General features: G+C 33.1%; 1 long non-coding RNA gene across 1 annotated transcript; it reads left to right on the forward strand.

Moving 5' to 3' along the window:
- The first annotated feature begins 10,358 nt into the window (after positions 1-10,358).
- LOC149206300 (uncharacterized) lies at positions 10,359-12,730 on the forward strand. Its single transcript, XR_016251917.1, has 2 exons — positions 10,359-10,865; positions 12,152-12,730. It is a non-coding gene; the product is annotated as an uncharacterized LOC149206300 (long non-coding RNA).
- The last annotated feature ends 4,745 nt before the right edge of the window (positions 12,731-17,475 follow it).

Here is a 17,475-nt window from a genome sequence, read left to right on the forward strand (position 1 = left end):
AATAATAAAACTTTGTAAAGTCCTAGTGAATCTTAGCATAGGCTATATGCTGGTTTAATTCCCCCATTTAAATAGGCTACATTCCAGGTGAATACCATGGGTCAATACCATGTGCCATTTTGGTGAATACCATGGGTCAATACCATGTGCCATTTTTATTTTTATTAATTCTAATATTAGGGTTAATAATGGTTTTTTGCATGGTATTAATAACAATCTAGTCCATGGTATTTGTCCCATAGTATTTTGGCCATAGGTTTCACCTAAATATAACCCATTTTTTGAGTGTTCGTAAATATAAGGTGACTTATGAGTAAATATAAAAAAATGTTTTATTTGTTTACCATACCTCTCGTTTATTTATATTTTTATTAATTTACCATACCTCTTTTACAAATATGGTATTTGGCCCATAGGATTCACTTAAATAAAACCTCTTTCTTGAGCCTTCATAAATAGAACGAGGGTTATGGACTAGATATAAAAAGAGGTTTTATTTATTTACGATACGTCTAGTTTATTTATATTTTTATTTATTTACCATACCTTTAGAACGAGGGTTATGGACTAAATATAAAAAGAGGTTTTATTTATTTACGATATGTCTAGTTTATTTATATTTTTATTTATTTACCATACCTTTTGAGTAAGTATAAAAAGACGTTTTATTTATTTACCATACCTCCACTTTACTTATATTTTTATTTGTTTACACCCTTACATGTATATAAGGTGACTTATGGAGTAAATATAAAAAAAAAATTATTTATTTACCATACCTCTTTTATAAATATGGTATTTGGCCCATAGGATTCACTTAAATAAAACTTATTCTTGAAAATGGGCGAATGGATTCACTTAAATAAAACCTATTCTTGAAAATGGGCGAATGGAAGGTTGTAAGTCCTAATTTCAAGGGCTAAATTTACCTTTTTTATCCTCTCCCTTAAAATAAGGTGGGCTATTTGAGGTGATTTGTAAAAATGTACTATGATACAAAATATTCGCCCACTAAAAATTTAAAACCCCTTAATTTCGCCAAAGGGCGAACATTCGCCCCTAAAATTATCCTTGCTCAAATGTATCATCAATTCTGCCGAGAAGATGGCGCCAACTCTTGCCGATGTCATTTTCGCAGGACAGTTAAACTCGGAAGTCGGCCAGCCGACTCTTCTCAAACAAATGCTGAATGCTTGCAATTTCAAGGAACAGATACAGAAATAGTTAGATGTTAGTATTAATTTTGCTTTATTTTTGCCTAAAATGAGGACGGTCATTTAAACCGTATCCTACATTTTTGTAATAAGTTATTTTTAGATTTAGTTAGTAGTATTTAAACCCTTCTCATGCATTTAGAGAAGGGTCCTGAAATTTGTCAAAAACTTGTCCTCAAAACATGCACTTTTGCACCCTCCGAGGAGGTTTTGATGAATGAATGGAACAAGATTTATTGATATCTGCATTTAATATCTACTACTGATGTTGCACTTCTGTACTCTTAGTGGATGTTGGATTAAGAAGAGATAAATCATTATCGCTTGAAGCTCATGAGTAGAACTAGTTATAAATGGTACTTCTATCTCTTAACTCTTTCTGCCTTTGTGTTAAAGTGATATTTATGTTCAGTTGTTTATATATTGATGCGTGAATGCTTGAGTTATCATTTGGCACTTCTGTACGGTGATAGCTATTTATTTATGCTTAATGTATGAGTAGCTTATTATGCAATATGTTTTTCACAACTGTTTCGTCTAACTTTTTATACGAAGTGGTTTATCTCTATTGAATTCTCTTCTTATAACAGTTGAATGATCTTTATTACCAATTGTTATTTGAAATCATTTTAGATCGCATAACGGAAAGATTACACCCCGGGTTAGTGTAGAATTAGATATTTCTGTTTATTAGAATACAATTGCATGTTATTAGATTAGAGTTAAAGTAAAAGCATTTCACTTAGGAACTTTTAGAAAGGAAATATCAAATCTCAACACACACACACATAAATTGAAAACTGGTCCCATATCCCCAGTCGGACCCACTATACCAAACGGAAAAGGAGTTGCTAACCAAGGTTTGGACCGGGTGGGTATCCCCCTTATTGTAGACCCAATTTTCGGGGCTTCAACATATTTGGCGCTAGAAGGGGGGCCTGAACTGTGAATGGAAAGTAAGTCTAAATATAGTCCCACCAGCTATAGCACATATATATGTTTGAAGTCCATAGCAGCCAGTAACTGAAGGCATGTGACTAAAGCAGCATCGCTTGTAGGCTAGATAATGAACGCACGGCTGCTGCCGCCGCTGGCTAGATTTCCGGCTTTAGAACTTGGCTAGGATGACTCGAATAAACCCAGGCTGGGAGATGAAATGAAATTGACCTGGGCCTGCTTGCTACTTCGACCTTGCGACCTGAAGAGAGGCGGAGCCTCAAAAAGATTTGGCTATGGCACGAATAGATTGAGTTGCTTAAAGGGTTCAGAGTAGGGGGGGAAATCATTCAATGTTCGCACTGCATTACATTGAATTCTGGCATGAATTCGTATCATAAAAACTAAAAAGCCCTGACATACAGGCTTACCATATTTGGGCTATGGCTTCATCAGAGCAAGATTCTTGATGATTGAAAGAAACTCAGAGGGTTCTAGATAAACCCTATTATTTTGACCATTCTCGGTAAATTCAACTGCATTCATTTTTTAATATGCTGAATGTTCATAATTAGTGTCAGAAGGGCCATGGTTGACCTTTTGTTTCTTGTTCTCGGCATTTTCATCAGTTTCTGAGGCTCCATGAACTCTTTCAATACCCTCAAAAATCCAAACAAGAAGGCCAAACTATAATGTCCTGCAGCAAATTCAAAAACTAATGCTTTCCCATATACATAAACCTTCATTCCCTTCCAATATCCATAAACAAATGCCTTCTCAGGGTTCACTATGAATTCATTTCCATAAACAAATGCCTTCTCAAGGTTCACTATGAATTCATTCCCACGTCTACTAACCTGCATTATGGAAGCATACAAAAAAAAAGACCAAGAACGTTTCTTCCAATGGTAAAGGAGGTTTCAGAAGCATATGCCGCTCCCATCTGGTTTTATTTTGACATTGTTGTAGCTGATGACACCTTCGTGGCGCGTACTAAGCCTCCATGGGGTTGGCTGGTGCAGTAGACGACAAGGGTGTGGCTTTAGACAAGCGTCTATCAACGTGTTTAGGGTCACCTTCCACACGTCTTCGCTTCTCATTTTTGAAGTTCAGGAAGTAGGAGGTCGTTCGCTGAAGTACAAGCTGAACGTCAGGAGCAAGACAACATCTGTCAAAATGCATGTAAGCGAAGTTGTTATTATAAATAATTGAAACTTACATTTATATTATATACTAAATTGTTTATAAAATTTTGTTTTCCCCTTTTTCATATATTTTCATTGTTTGAGCGTTCTAATGCTACTCCTTGCCTCCTTTCTCATAACAGGTTTACGCGCGATTTCTTCCCTTCTAAAAGGCCTCTTCCTCCTTTACTAAATTAGGTGTGGTTTCATCAGTTTTCTCCACAAAATCCCTGAAGTTCTCTTAATTTTTTCGAGGGTTGGGTTTTTATAGTGTTATCTACGGTTAATATCAGCGAAGGGCCTTTAGATCCGAAGGTATTATGGGGCAGCAATCTCTGATATACAGTTTTGTCGTGAGGGGCACCATGGTGCTTGCGGAGTACACAGAATTCAAAGGCAATTTTACAAGTATTGTTGCTCAGTGCCTGCAAAAGCTTCCCGCCAGCAACAACAAGTTCACATACAATTGCGATAATCATACCTTCAACTACCTTGTTGAAGATGGCTTCGGTATGTATTTGTTCTGAGATGATTCTGTTGATTTTTGAGTTTTGTCGGTAGACTTAGGGTTACATTTTGTATTCCTTTTGGGAATAAGGGTTTTGCTTCGATGAATTTATTGGGTTTCTGAGAAATGGTTTTCATTTTATTTTTAATGGTAAGTGAGGTTATGTTATGTTGTGATGGGGTTTGATCGGTTCTTCTGGCTGAGTTTGGATCTGTTTCTTACTTCTTGGGCTCACTGATAGCAGTGACTATAGGCTGGTTGGATCGTAGACCTGAAACCTCATTAAAAATATGAATACATTCCACAGTGTTGTCCATTGGTACCTTCTCCTTCAGAATGGTAAGAAAAGAGTAATCAGCGAAACTCTAAGTGACCATTTGGCTTTTTGGCCTGGGTAGTGTAAAATCCCGCAAAGTCCAACGATGAAGGTAACTCAAACCTTCAATGGCCTCCCCACATAAAGTGTTGGCAAGGCAGTCTGGAATGGCTTCTTGGGCTTACTGGTAGCGCCAATTCTTGGCTTCTTGGATCTTAGACTTGCATCTGTTGTCTCTGTAGTTTTCGTGGAGTTTCAGCTCGAGGCTGCAGTGCTTCAGAACTTATTTCGGCGGCATTCTATTTTAATCTGGTAAGACGAAACCCCAATACATGAGATCCAGAATATGGTAGGGCCAAGATCTAAGATATCTAATATACATTGAGTCAGAGGGATCTTGAATTTCATACAACAAATTTTGCATTATGCATATGTGTCTTTGAATTGCAAGTTGCATAATGACCGAATAAGAAACATGTTCAGAGCATGTGATTTATTATCATTTTCTGTACTGTAGAATTCACTGCTAACTGCATGATGAAACCCCTAAGAGGATGTGAATTGGTTAGTATAAATAATCTACTCAAATCTCCTAACTTAAACCACCCATTGGTTAGGTGGACCACGGACAACAAATTCCTTAGTGAATCTCAGAATTTCCTCTTGTATTGATAATCTATCATGAGATGAAGCTTGTTGAGTTTTGGCTCTTTACCCAGCCTTCCCATGCATTCAACATTTTCTTGATTTCTTGGTGACTTCTGCAATCAAGGTCAGTTATTGGACAAGCATGAGAAGGGAAGTTATAGTGGTCTCTAGTGGAGTTCTAGGACAATTTTGACAACCAAATTACCAGCACCAGCAGGATATGATATAGTTCTGGATATTTTTTCTTCTTACTGCTTTTAGCATCTTGCACAACTATAATTATATTTCTCTCCTTTTTAATGGCCTTCATATGTAGAGGAACTGATTCATATTCTCTCTTTTATTTCATTTATTATTCTTTTCAATTTGTTAGTTACTCCCTAGAGCATTATTCTGACCTTCTGTTCTTTGGGAGAACTGAAGGAAATTGTCTCTAATGTATCCAAAATTCAAATACAAAGATTTATACTCTACTATCTTCCTTTTTCCTTTTCATCAGAAGAGGTGGGTTTCTTAGTCATTAAGGCTTTATTTGGATTATATTAAAAAAAAAGGCAGTGGGAAAATCTCCAGGAGGCTTATGTACAGTCAAAAGGTTACGTTACATCATATTAAAGCAAAAAACCTAGTTTCATCAGTCCATGGCCGACAACAAGATAGTGGTCCCTAGTCTTGCCTAAGATACTTCATCCCTTCCATGATGGGTTTCTAAAAGTCCTTTCAAAATTCAGTAGTAATGGATTATGTACAATTGATCTACATATCGCATTACAAGATTTCATCTACAATCTTGTCATAAAGCATGAAGATGTTTTGTTTATGTGGAGTGAATTGTGTGTATTAGCTAATTTCATTGATGTGTGGGTAGTTCTCTCGCAATGAACTGTGTATATTCAATTCTCTAAGGTCTGGTGAAAGCAGCATGCAGGAGTGGCACTTTCTCAGCATCTAGTTCACATTTATTGCTATAATGAGACTCGTGAGTTGAGGCAACACCTTCTGATCTCATTGATATAACCTAGCATGCAGGAGTGGCACTTTCTCAGCATCTAGTTCACATTTATTGCTATAATGAGACTCGTGAGTTGAGGCAACACCTTGAGGTTCATATTCTAGCTCAAAAATATGTTACATTTTGTTGTAGTTCTTTTTTGGAAACATTGTTATAAGTGATTATTAGCTGTATAGAGTTAATTCTAATGGAGTGAATTGTGTATATTAGCTAATTTCATTGATGTGTGGATAATTCTCTGCAATGAACTGTGTATATTCAATACTTTAATGTCATATCAACGCTGCAATGCAATGAACTGTGCATATTCAATACTTTAATGCCATATCAATGCTGCAATGTATATCAATGTTGGAGCATTTGTAGGTAGATTAAAGTTGGAACCATTCATTGATATAACCTAGCATGCAGGAGTCGCACTTTCTCAGCAGTGAGTTGAGGCAACACCTTGAGGTTCGTATTCTAGCTCAAAAGTATGTTACATATTGTTGTAGTTCTTTTTTCGAAACATCGTTATAAGTGAAAATGGTAATGAAACATTGTAGATTAATGCACATATTGAACTAATTTTACAAAGTCTACAAAGTCAAGCACATTCTCTATTTCACAAGTAATTTGTTCTGCAACTCTAAATCTTCAGATGATTACAAACGATAAGTCTCTGTTTCAAATGACATGCTCTGTTTCAATATCTAATTTATATATGATCACATTCTAACTATGAGGAGATGCTAGTAGAAAGTAAGTTGATGCTAGTGGAAAGTAAGCTGGAACAAGTTGGGATGCTAGGAAAGATGCTAGTGGCTATCCAACTAGTTCTTATGCTACTGGAGATGCTGCTGGTGGATATGAACTGACTTTTGAACCATTGTGCTCTTTCCAATCCTCTCATACAGTGACTGATTTATACTTTGCTTGGATAACAAATAATTCTAATGGAGTCAATTGTGTATATTAGCTAATTTCATTGATGTGTGGATAGTTCATTGAACTGTGTATCACCTTGAGGTTCATATTCTAGCTCAAAAATATGTTACATTTTGTTGTAGTTCTTTTTTGGAAACATCGTTATAAGTGATTATTAGCTGTATAGAGTTTTGGATGTCTCATACTTATTTCATGTTATGTTCAGGCCGCTCTTTCAAAAGAGGGATAACCATAAAGGCGTTCTCTACAAAAGTGTTTACAATAAAAAATAAATTCTGCAATCCCAACGCATTCATAGCTTATAAACTTAGATGCAACCATAATTTCCCTTTGAATAATACTTTGGGCTTAGATGTTCATTATGCTTTGGTTTTATATTGAGCCCTCTGTCATACCAATTTTGCTCGTAATACCAACTCAATGCTCCTTGCAAAATCAACTCAACGCCGCTTGTAATACTTCTACCAAAAAGTTGCAACCAACTTTGTTTGCACTATCAAAACGATGCAATGTCAATGCAATATCAATGTTGCAATGTATATCACTGTTGGAGCATTTGTAGCTAGATTAAAGCTGGAACCATTCATTGATATAACCTACCAATTTTGCTCGTAATACCAACTCAATGCTCCTTGCAAAATCAACTCAACGCTGCTTGTAATACTCATACCAAAAAGTTGCAACCAACTTTGTTTGCACTATCAAAACCATGCAATGTCAATGCAATATCAACGCTATAATGTATGTCACTATTGGAGCATTTGTAGGTAGATTAAAGCTGGAACCATTCATTAATATAACCTAGCATGTAGGAGTGGCACTTTCTCAGCATCTAGTTCAGTCAACCTTCAATTGATTGGGGATAACCATAAAGGCGTTCTCTGCAAAAGTGTTTCCAATTCAATTTGACAGAATATATTTTTTTGGTGACTTGTATTATCTGCATTCTCAGGTTAAACCTACTTATTGCAGGGACTTGCTACCTCGCAGCCTCCCTTGTTTAAAATATATTCTAGGCAACCATCCCATAATTCTTAAAATGCTGAGGATTTCCTAGATTTTGAAAGTGCGACATGAAAGATTTTCTTACACTGTGATTACTTTTTCATAATTACCCTTTTAAAATTAAATAAATAAACTTAAACTTATATATGATATATGATAAGATTAATATTTTTTATAAACTTTATTATAAATTAAATAAATATATTAAATTAGCATTATTCACATTTTTTATTTAAATAAAATATCTATTTGAATTTATCAAAATATCCTTAAAAAATTATATACATAAAGATAATCTATCCACAAACATATATGAAAACATGGTAAGATCTAATAATTTAGCAAAAACAACTCTGAAATATAAATATTGTATTCGGATTGAGACCATCAATAATAATAACAAAAATAATAGAAAGTAAAATATTTTAAAAGAGTAATTATAATCCACATTGTCAAGTATAAAAAGTCATTCATTTTTAAGATTACCAAATAATTATATAAAATTTAATAATTCAAAAAAATATTACGTAAAATTTAATAACTCAAAAAACAACTCTGTAATATAAATATCGTATTTTTATTGAGTCAATTAATAATAATGATAGTAAAAATAATTAAAAGTTTGTTTTTTAAGAAAAATATAAAAAACGATTTATATTTAAGATTGTTAAATAATTTTATTTACAAATATGTTTATTTTGGAATAAGTTTTAAGAATTTTAATTTAATTATCAATAATTAATATGTGGATAGCAGGGACTTAACCTCAACAAAATATTTAAAGAATATTCTTAATAGTAGTTAAAGGATAAAAGGTTTGATTTTATTTTAAAGATAGTTATGTCTTTCTATGCTTTTCAATTAAAAAATTAAAAAGTTATTGAATTAGCATATCTATGAAATATTTTAATTGTGAAATAAAAAATAAAATTTGGATATGACGCAGTGATGAACTATAATATTATAACAAAAGACTATTTATAAGAGTGAGAATATATAAATTTTTATAAATAAAAATTCCTTGAGGAGCTTGAAGTTATCATAGAACGCACGCAAATGTTTAAGACGTTCCAATAGTGATTGATAGTTATCACTTCCCAGAGGCGAATGGATAATAATGGAACAGCAAGGATCTGAAGAATACAGATATTACCACAGGCCTTACATAGACCAGCGTTACCAAAGGAATAACAGTCTATGAACTGCAGAAATGAAAATAAAGAACTGATGTTTTTAGAGCTATTTATTGATTTATGATACATAGAATGATTATTTCTGACCCTGTGAGGTAATATCAGCTAGGTGTATAACTGACTATTCAATACCTCTGGTACAAAAACAGATCACCCTGCGTGGCGAATCTGATTTAAAGGCCGATAGAGCATATGCTTTTAGCATCTACTATATGTAATTTTTGCTCTTAATGAAAATTACGGATTTTTCCAAGGGAAAAAAAAGTGATTGATAGTTATGATCCTGCACCTAGAGAAAATGCTGTTTCTAACTGAGATTATGTTCCACTTTATGATAAGCGGATTGGGCGGAGCTCGATTGACTTATTTACCATTTAAATGGACTTAATAATTAAAAATATATTTTCTCTTAAAAAAATAAAATAAAAAATATACTTACTTAAATTTTAATAATAAAAAAACTATATAAAATTTATTAAAGACATATTTTCTCTTCAGAATTAATGAAAATCTAAAAGAGAGTAAAATATGCGTTACATAAACTTTGATAATCAAAGAACTACCCAGAATTGGCTGGGCGGTGACTTCAAAATTGAATTCTTAACCTTATTATTTTATTTTATTTATACAACTATACTAAGAATTTGGTAAAATAAAATCCAACAGTTTTGAAATGTAAATTTATGGTCAGCATTTCAAGTTCCTTCACTTTGAAGGAATGGTGAGAGTCCACGTCAGACACATCCACAATTAACGCTCAGTGGTATTAAGAGGTCCGTAACCAGCTATCATGTTTATCCTCCCGTTACCCATATTTTCCGATGGACGGGTAGAACAATCGGACGCGCCACGCCTCACTGGCAAAGAAAAACCCAAAAAAATTGCCGCGTCACGCGCTGAAATTAACTTCCTCGTAACTAAGAACCGACCAGAAAGGAGCTACAGGACCACGTATTTGCTTTCTCAATACGGCAAACCCCTTCTAATCGCCACGTGTTAACAGAAAAATATTGCTCCCGTGTTTTCGACGTGACCAGTCTGCTGCTGATATTTTGATATTTGTTTAAGAGTGGTGTCGAAAATTAAAATAATGAAAATTATTGTAAGATTGTAATAAAATGGGGTAAATTTTTTTGAAAATCTGGATTATCTTGTTAAATTTTGAGATTTTTGGTACTTCTAAATCTATTTCCATTTTTTTTTGTGTTTTATTATTATTTTTTGTGTTTTATTACGCTATTTTTATTTCAATTATATTCAGGGATCGGATTTTTCCATTCCCAAATATTCAAGAAATCAGCAATCGATTTAAACTCGAAGTTTTATTATGTCTGTCAGTCACGATATCTAATTTTGATACCAGTTAATGACGATGCATTTAATTAGGTAGTTTTAGCTGTATTTTAGTGAAATCTCCCAAAACTGGTAGGGATTCGGTCCATCTGTTCGGTGTCTTTTTTTAGCAGTGCAGTGCAGCGTTTTTTAAATTATCCTGTGCGAAAGATTACTTTATCGCCCTGATTTGAAGTACAGGCTAAATTCTCCTCTTTGTACCTTTTGTTTTGTCCTTTCTCTGGATTCTAGATAAACATATTGACGTCCCTGGCAACCTATAAGATAAGTCTTTTGGCTTATCACAACTAATACTCTGGGAAGTTCTTTATATTAAGGTTACAGGATTCTGAGCTGTTTACTAGGCTTTTAAGGTTTCCGTTGGTGCCAAGGGTTCTAAACTTCCATAAAGAGAAAATCAAATATCTTCAGAGTTTGCCATTTCGGTTCAGATTTCAATATCTTCTTATAAACCCCTCTTGATTTCAAAATATCGTTTAGTTTTGGGGTAGGAAAACGGCTTAGAAGTCATCACCATGGGATGGTCTCGGGCGAGTGCAGTGAACGCATTTTTGGACACTGTAAATCTGGTAAGTTCTTGCATTTCTCTGGCTGAATATGAGAAAAATTCCTTTATTAATCCTAGCAATACTATCGGTTTACTCTGAACATATTTTATCTGGTTTGCTTTAAAATCTTGATAATGCTAGATTTAAATTAGGTTTCCTATATCAGAACTTGATTCTGGTTTTCATTTGTTTCTGTAATCACATTTGTCGGGATTATGCAAATTAATGATGATTAATTCTACAATATTTGGTCGGTTCTCGGGGTAAATATGATCCTTGACTTGATTAGGGTTAGATTATTGCTCTTTTTTGAGTTTCTATGAATTCTTTTAGGGTTTCTATGAAATTCTTTTATGTTACAGTAATTCTGCAATATTTGGTTAATCCTGGGGGCAAATATGATCCTTGACTTGATTAGGGTTAGATTATTGTTCTGGTTTGGATTTCTATGAATTCTTTTGGGATTTCTATGATTTTTTTTTTGCGTTACAAAGAGCACATCGAAATGAGTCGAGAGCAGTGGATAAATTAGGCCTGGTCAGTTAAAATGAAGGTATTAAAGATCATAAAGCTTTTGATAATTCTCTCGCTGTATCTCACAAGTCAGGCCCGTCTTATTAGTAGGGCTTTCTTCATTCCTTCTTCAGCTGCATCTTTAGGACCATATGCTTTAATTTTTACGGGTTGATCGCAGTTGACACAAGTCCACACGAGGAAGTCGTGATGCAAGTCTGGTCTGGTTCTAATTTTGGTAGTCCAGAATTACTTTTAAATTGTGATAAATATTACAAGAGTGGAAACTCTTTAATTTTTAAGTAGTAGGGTAAATAATTGGAATCAGAGATTTTAAGATATATATTTTTAATTATTTCTTGACGGTATTATAAATTGGAATCAGAGATTTTAAGATATGATTTTTGAATTATTTTTTTATCGGTATTAATAAATTTTAGTAAGTTAATTTCAGATTTATTAACATCGAAAAAATTGATTTATAAAGCATGGAAAAGAAAAGAGATCGAACTAATTGAATTTTTATAAATTCATTTGGTACAGACATCTTATGGATATTGAAGTAGAATTTGATACTTTTTAATTGATAGATCTTTATTGAGTTGAATAGGATTTTTAGGCTCATGATTAGAATAGACCACGCTAGTTTGGCAGAAACAGCAATTTGCTCATATATTTATGAAGTACGCTACAAGATTTTATTGCAATTTACATATCGAAAGTTTTATCCTAAATACACTCAATAAGCAAGACAACCAACTGAATGACTGAATTCTGGTGGTGATGAGTTACAGAGGATTTTAGCTTAGTGCAGAAAAAGAAAAATGTAGATTTCGCTTGCATTGATAGCAGGCTCACTCAAGATTACCAGGCTTTGTTTAGGGTTTTGAATCTAAATCCCTCTCGAGCGGTGGTGGTTGCCAACAATGTGTTTGATAGGAAGCCCCATCAAATGCGTATGCCAAGACGTTGAAGAAGAAGGCTGGTGCCAGAACTGTTACTCTCCCGGTTGGCAAAGGCATAGAGGTGATCAGAATCGGTACGGATTATAACAATCACTCCTCCCCTCATACACAACAGGAAGTGGACATGGACATGGAGGTCATGGGTATGATTCCCAAGAGGAAATGCTGTACTGCTAATAGAAATGTGAAAAGTACAAGTTGCAGAGGCAACAAGGGCAGATGGATTGCGCAGGTAGACGAACGAACGGGCGAAGAATATGTATTCAGGGTTATGCAAACACAGACCCTGTAACCCTTACAAGAAACCTGCAACGAACCTTTCAAATGTTAATCCGAACTAAGCCTCCAAAGTTGACATGACTTGTATTTGTGTTTGTGAATACTTGTAAAGTTGTGAATCATAATGTAATGAAGTTGTCGAGTTGTTCATACAAATAATTTTGTAGTGAACCGTGAATTTGCAGATTTGATGGAGGATTATGATTAACAGTAAGTACTATTAAGTATAGTTATTAAGTTTGAATTTGGTCGAATTTGGATTAGATTCAATTTGATGAAATAAATCAAACTTTTTAAAAATTAAATATTAATACAGAGAAATTGGACTCTTGATAAAAATTTGGGAGCATATATTTTATAAATATTCCAATGTTTTTTTGGGAGGAAAAGAAAACTTAGAATTCTCTAAAATTGATCCATAGTATTTCAAATTTTGAGAGGAAAAGAAAACCTAGAATTTTTTAATATTGATCCATAGTATTTCAAAGGTCATGATCCATAGTATTTCAAATGAATATATATTTTACAATACTTAAAAAAAATATATTGAAAAAGAAAATAAAACTTATGAATTCTCTAAAATTGACCCATAGTATTTCAAAAATTGATCCATAGTATTTTAAATGTCATGATCCATAGTATTTCAAATGTCATAGACATTTTTAGTTTAAAATAGTCCAAGATTGATTCCTCAAACGTATAGTCCAAGTTTAAAGTTTAAAAATATATCTCTCAAACGTATAGTTTAAAATAGTCCAAGTGTAAAGTTTAAAATATATCTTAAAATATATCTCTCAAACGTATTAAATAAATTTATATAGTCGAAACTATTTGAAACTATAAGTTGCATTGAAACTATTTGTTGAATTGAGGCTTCTCTAATCTATAATATTTATAAAGAAAATTTTAGACGTAAATCACATGTAGAAAACTTTTGTCAAAGCGTTTCAAACCAACTAATGTAATTCATCATTAAAACAACTTGAAGACTTTGAAACCATTTAACTATATAATATAAATTTATGAACAATAATCTCAACCAACTGTGGTGTCTTTAGTTGTGGTCCCTTAAAATTGAATTCCTATAAGTTGCGCCAACGCTCACGATTTCAGTGAACAGGGACCTAGTAACAATCTATAGTATTTACGATTTCAGTGGAAAGGCACCTGTTATTGCTATCGCTCAAAAGAACGTTTCGCGAAAAAGCTAAATGAGTTTTAGTAAAGAAGTTATACATCTTTCTATTTTTTTAAATCAAAAATATTTGTTTTACCAATATTACCTTATTAATTGGCAATCTGCCAACTGAATAGTATTACTAATTTTTTTTTATTGTTTTAAAGGCCAATTTGACCTAACTTGGTAACTATGTTCCAAAATTGTTGACTCTGGATATTTTCTCTTACCGGAAAAGTCTTATTAAAGCTCAATCACAAACAAAAGTCGCAGTCAATTTACAATTACAACTAACAAAAGTCATAAACAGTCTCATGTCTTTAGACTAAAAACTAAAAAATAAATTACTAAATATATTTTTTTAATAATTTTATAAATAATATTTTACAAAATAAAAAATAAATTATTAAATATATTTTTTTAATAATTTTATAAATAATATTTTACAAAATAAAAAATAAATGGTCACATTATTAAATATATTTTTAAATAATTTGATAAATAATATTTTACCGTTTGAAACTTTTTATAATCAGTAATCAGAAATTGAATTGTATTATGATTTTATAAATGTTTTAATAGCATTCTATAATCGCATGCAATATGATAAAAGTAAGATTTAAAATGAGATATAAAATACTATAAAATTAGTAATATAAATTATTATTATAATAAATGATGTTGAAAATTATACATAATAATATAATAATAATAAATGTGGTTTAATAAGTTTTATTTAGAGTTTAGAATATGATTATGTATATTTTATAAAAAAAATATTTATTTATTCATTACTAAAATAAAATATAAAATGAGATTTAATTCTTATTAAAAACAAATATATATATGAATATATATGAATCATATTTATATTAATATAATCATAAGAATTTCTCATACTATTTCATATATATTAGTCTAGTTATATAAATTAAATGGTTGGTAAATGTTCAAAGGAATCAATTCATAATAAACCTCAAAATACTTATTAGTCCCTACCATGGTAGGACTTTAACAATAGATTTGTTTGTTGACCACTCTTAGTTTGCCATTTCGGTTCAGATTTCAATATCTTCTTATAAACCCCTCTTGATTTTAAAATATCGTTTAGTTTTGGGGTAGGAAAACGGCATAGAAGTCATCACCATGGGATGGTCTCCGGCGAGTGCAGTGAACACATTTTTGGACACTGTAAATCTGGTAAGTTCTTGCATTTCTCTGCCTGAATGTGAGAAAAAATTCCTTTATTAATCCTAGCAGTGTTAGGATATTCCGACACATAGGAAATAGTTAAGTTCAACTTGGTCTAGTATAGAGTTAGGTATAGAGTTAGGTAAAGTGTGTTTCTTTACCGTTGTACATTTTGTAACTTACAATCCGACGGTCACGATATGTAGTGATCCGACGGTTCATTCTCTCCTCGGTATTACTGACACTTGATCCGTGGCTTGACACCCGATTGGTCCATGAGTTCTATTTAAAGCGCATGGAGGGTCATTGTTCGGGTAATCCGTGCATGAGAGAAGCTTATGTAAATTTTCATTCTTTGATTAATAAATTGCCTGTAGTACCCACGTTGGGACAGGCTGTGGACTGTTTCCCTCTTTGAGGGTTTTAACCACGTCAAAAATACTGGTGTATTGATCTGTGATCTGATTGGGCTGGTGACCCTGATGATCGGAAGTCTACTGCCGGTTATGTCTTCACTCTTGGTTCAGGACCTATTACATGGGCTTGTAAGAAACAGGCTGCCATTCTCTTTCGTTAGCAGAAGCAAAGTATCGTGGTGCCGTGGAAGCTAGTAAGGAAGCCTTGTGGCTTCGTCAGATCCTATCAGAGTTTGGCTTTGAGCAGCAGCATCCAACCACACTTTGGTGTGATAATCAAAGTGCCATTCAGCTATGCAAAGATCCAGTCCAGCATCAGCGCAGCAAACACATTGAACTACACATGCACTTCATCAGAAAGCTCATTCATGACCATGTTCTTGAAGTGCAATATTGTTCAACAGATGATCAGGTTGCAGACATCTTCACAAAGGCTCTCACAGAGGTGAAGTTCACTAAACTTCGATATATGCTTGGAGTTCAGGAAGTTGTCACTAAAGGGGGATATGCTCTAGTGCCTCCTTCCTTCTCCTATTGTGTCATATTTCTAAATCCTTCAATCCTATCCCAAGTTGTTCTTAAGGGGGGATGTTAGGATATTCTGACACATAGGAAATAGTTAAGTTCAACTTGGTCTAGTATAGAGTTAGGTAAAGTGTGTTTCTTTACCGTTGTACATTTTGTAACTTACAATCCGACGGTCACGATATGTAGTGATCCGACGGTTCATTCTCTCCTCGGTATTACCGACACTTGATCCGTGGCTTGACACCCGATTGGTCCATGAGTTCTATTTAAAGCGCATGGAGGGTCATTGTTCGGGTAATCCGTGCATGAGAGAAGCTTATGTAAATTTTCATTCTTTGATTAATAAATTGCCTGTAGTACCCACGTTGGGACAGGCCGTGGACTGTTTCCCTCTTTGAGGGTTTTAACCACGTCAAAAACACTGGTGTATTGATCTGTGATCTGGTTGTGAGCGGTGTCCTTTTGGTATTCTTTCTGAGGAACTTACCCTATAAATTACTCTCTGTTTACTCTGAATATATTTTATCTGGTTTTCTTTAAAATCTTGATAATGCTAGAATTAAATTAGGTTTCCTATATCAGAACCTGATTCTAGTTTTCATTTGTTTCTGTAATCAGATTTGTCGGGATTGTGCAAATTAATGATCATTAATTTTGCAAAATTTGGTCAATTCTTGGGGTAAATATGATCCTTGACTTGATTAGGGTTAGATTATTGCTCTTTTTTGAGTTTCTATGAATTATTTTAGGGTTTGTATGAAATTGTTTTGCGTTTGCAATATTTGGTTAATCCTGGGGCAAATATGATCCTTGACTTGATCAGGGTTAGATTATTGTTCTGGTTTGAATTTCTATGAATTTTTTGGAGATTTCTATGATTTTTTTTGCGTTACAAAGAGTACATCTGCTAGGAATTTTTTTATAAATTCCAAAACAAATAAACTAAACACACATCTGCTAGGAATTTTTTTGATAAATTTCAAAACAAATAAACTAAACACAGAACAATGTTCTGTTTTTTCCACAGGATATTAACATAGGGAAGCTATAATTGATTTCTGAGAACAGAGTATTATAAACACACCCACAAAAAAAACTTTGTATTCATTAATCAAGGACAACTGTTGTTACAAAAATATTCTTCCAGAGATTACACCAAGAACATTTCAACAAAATTATTTTGTTTCCTTTTGAAAAGATTTACACTGCTGTGTGTAAATTTTTTATTTACATTTACTGCTGTAAATAAATAAAAATTCTTAAATACCTATTCTTCACATTACATTTCAATCAACAAAAATACATATGCGCTGCTGCATATATTTTCCTCAGATTGCTGCGTTTACACAATACATTTCATTGCTATGCGTTTCAATGCATATGCTCCAAAAAAAATTCCACGCTGCCCTGTTCTTTTTTTTTCGCACTGCTGTGCGTTTCACAATGTGTTTTTAATACAAAGTCAATGAACAACATAAAAACGCGAGCTTTTCTATTTTTTTACATATTACATTGCGTATGTTTTTTAACAAAAATGACCATACCTATCTTTTAATTTGCCA

Source organism: Pinus tabuliformis, chromosome 1_2 (genome assembly GCF_031772625.1).
Source record: "Pinus tabuliformis cultivar Carrire ecotype Pingquan chromosome 1_2, CPIR1, whole genome shotgun sequence".
NCBI lineage: Eukaryota > Viridiplantae > Streptophyta > Pinopsida > Pinales > Pinaceae > Pinus > Pinus tabuliformis.